Here is a 2,872-nt window from a genome sequence, read left to right on the forward strand (position 1 = left end):
AAGGGAAGGAGATACCCAGGGAGGGGACAGAGGGGAAGAAAATACCCAGGGAGGGGATGGAAAGGAAAGGGATACCTAGGGAAAGGATGGAAGTGGGGGGGATATCCTTGGGGGGGTTAAAGCGAGGAGATACCCAGGAAGAGGATGGAAAGAAAAGTGATATCCAGGGAGGGGATGGAAGGGAAGGAGATACACAAAGAGGGGATGGAAGGGAAAGTGATATCCAGGGAGGAGATAAATAAAAAGGAGATACCCAGGGAAAGGATGAAAGGGAAGGAGATACCCAGGGAAAGGATGGAAGGGAAAGAGAATCCAAGAGTGGGGATGGAGGGGAAGGAAAATCCCAGGGAGGGAATGGAAGGGAAGGAGATATCCTTGGGAGATTGAAGACAAGGAAATATCCAGGGAGGATTTGAAATGTGAGGTAATACCCAGGGAGTAGATATAAGGAAGGAGGCATCCAGGGGGGGGGGGGGGGGGGTGGAAAGGAAGGAGATATCCTGTGAGGGGACGGAAGAGAAGGTAATTTCCAGGGAGGGGATGGAAGGGAAGGAGATACCCAGGGAAAGGATGAAAGGGAAGGAGGTACCCAGGGAAAGGATGGAAGGGAAAGAGATTCCAAGGATGGGGATGGAGGGGAAGGAAACACCCAGGTAAGGAATGGAGGGGAAGGAGATATCCACGGAGGGCATGGAAGGGAGGAGATACCCAGGGAAAGGATGGAAGTGAAGGAGATATCCTTGGGGGATTGAAGACAAGGAGATATTCAGGGAGGAGGTGAAAGGGGAGGAGATACCCAGGGAGGGGATGGAATGGAAGGAGATATCCTGTGAGGAGTTAGAAGGGAAGGTGACATCCAGGGAGGGGATGGAAGTGAAGGGCATATCTAGGGTGGGGATGGAAGAAAGGAGAAGGACACTCACAGGGATTGGATGGAAGGGAAGGAGATACTCAGGGAGGAAATTGAAGGGATGGAGCTATCCAGCGAGGAGATGGAAGGGAAGGAGACTAACAGGGAGGGGATGGAAGGGAAGCAGATATCCAGGTAGGGGATCGAAGTTAAGGAGATACACAGTGAGGGAATGGAAAGGAAGGAACATTCTAGGAAGGGGATGGAAGGGAGGAGATACCCAGGGAGGAGATGGAAGGGAAAGAACTATCCAGGGAGGAGATGAAAGGGAAAGAGATACCCAGGGAGGGGAAAGAAGGGAAGGAGATATCCTTGGAGGGGAAGGAGATACCCAGGGAGGGGAAAGAAGGAAAGGAGATATCCTTGGAGGGGAAGGAAGGGAAGGAGATACCCAGGGAGGGGATTAAAGGGAAGGAAATACCTGGGGAGAGGATGGAAAGGAAGGAAAGTTCCAGGTAGGGGATGGAAAGGAAGGAAATTTCCAGGCAGGGGATGGAAGGCAAGGATATACACAGGGAGGGAATGAAAGAGAAGGAAATATACAGCGAGGGGATGGAAGGAAAGGACATTTCCAGGGAGGGGATGGATGGTAGGGAGATACCCAGGAAGGGAAAAGAAGGGAAGGAGAAACCCAGGGAGGGGAGGAAGGGAAAGGATATACCCAGGGGCATAGATGAAAGGGATGGAGATACCCAGGGAGGGAATGGAAAGGAAGTAAATTTCCAGGGAGGGAATGGAAGAGAAGGAGATTTCCAGGGAGGGAATAGAAGGGAAGGAGATACCCAGGGAGGGAATGGAAGAGAAAGAAATACCCAGGGAGGGGATGGAAGGGAAGGAGATATCTTGGGAGAAGAAGGAGAGGAAAGTGATATCCAGGGAGGAGAGCTAGGGGTACAGACTTAATATTGAGGGAATTTTCCCACTAGAGTAGAGGAAAGGTAAGGAGAGCCTAAGGGTGGAGGTAGAAAGGAGGGGGCGTCTTGAGGAAGAGGGGCTATTCTCTCCCTGGATATCTAGGAAAGAGAAGATCCCCAGGGGACAGAGGGAAGGTGAAGAGTTCCATACTAAGAAGAGGAGAGGGAATGGAAAGAACTTTATGGGGAGCAGAGGGATTTGAATTTTGAATGTGGTGAATTTCAGCATTCAGTCACAGACAGGAGCCAGGTTTTGTTGGTTGTTATGGAAGAATCTTAGCTCCATCCGCATAGATATTCAGTGTCGCCTGCAGTTTACTTTGTACTGGGAAGCTTCCACATCACAGGTCAGAAATTTACCCCAACACTTTTAGGACTGCACCCTATTTACATAAGGTGCTCCCACATTAGGGCCCTATCAGTAAGGGCCCTATAACCTGAAATGTACCAATGTACTTCATTACATATTGCTGCCCCGGCTGCTGTACAGTCCCTCTGTAAGGAGCACACTCATGGAGTTCTGACCTTTTCTTTAGGTATTGGTGGTCACATGACACCAAGGCATTGTGCGGGTCACATGACACCCAGGCACTGTGCGAGTCACATGATAGCCAGGCAGTGTCGGAGATAAAACTTGCAGCTATCTCTATGTAACTGTGAGTGAGCATAGGCTGCAACTCCGCCCATGTCACGTGTCCTCTTGGCCTCGCCCTCTCTGTAGCTTAACAAATGGAATGGTTTTACTGCGCAGGCGCGGGGAGGGATCTAAGGTGGGCGGGGTACAGTTTGTGTTGATCCGACTGAGAAGATGGCGGCCACCAGGTAGCGGGAAATATCGGAAATCGCGGAGAGTGTAATATCTGCCCCCCCCCTGACAACTACCCCCCTACCGGACTCCTCCCCCTGACAACTACCCTCCTGCCAGACTATTCCCCCTAACAACTACCCCCTACCGGGCTATTACCCCTAACAACTACCTGCTACCGGGCTATTACCCCTAACAACTACCCCCCTACTGGACTATTACCCCTAACAACTACCCCCCTAC

General features: G+C 51.1%; 1 protein-coding gene across 5 annotated transcripts in view; it reads left to right on the top strand.

The window, feature by feature from the left end:
• The window catches only part of LOC140342269 (GON-4-like protein), a 34,496-nt gene that overhangs the window by 13,263 nt on the left and 18,361 nt on the right, over nt 1-2,872 (top strand). The window contains exon 1 of one of the 5 annotated variants that reach the window (XM_072428398.1): nt 2,574-2,646. The exons of the other annotated variants lie outside the window; for them this stretch is intronic. The gene's annotated coding sequence lies outside the window, so the exon portion shown is untranslated. Of the gene's footprint in view, nt 1-2,573; nt 2,647-2,872 lie in introns of those variants that run through there. 5 annotated transcript variants of the gene reach the window in all.

Source organism: Pyxicephalus adspersus, chromosome 12 (assembly GCF_032062135.1).
Source record: "Pyxicephalus adspersus chromosome 12, UCB_Pads_2.0, whole genome shotgun sequence".
Taxonomy (NCBI): Eukaryota; Metazoa; Chordata; class Amphibia; order Anura; family Pyxicephalidae; genus Pyxicephalus; species Pyxicephalus adspersus.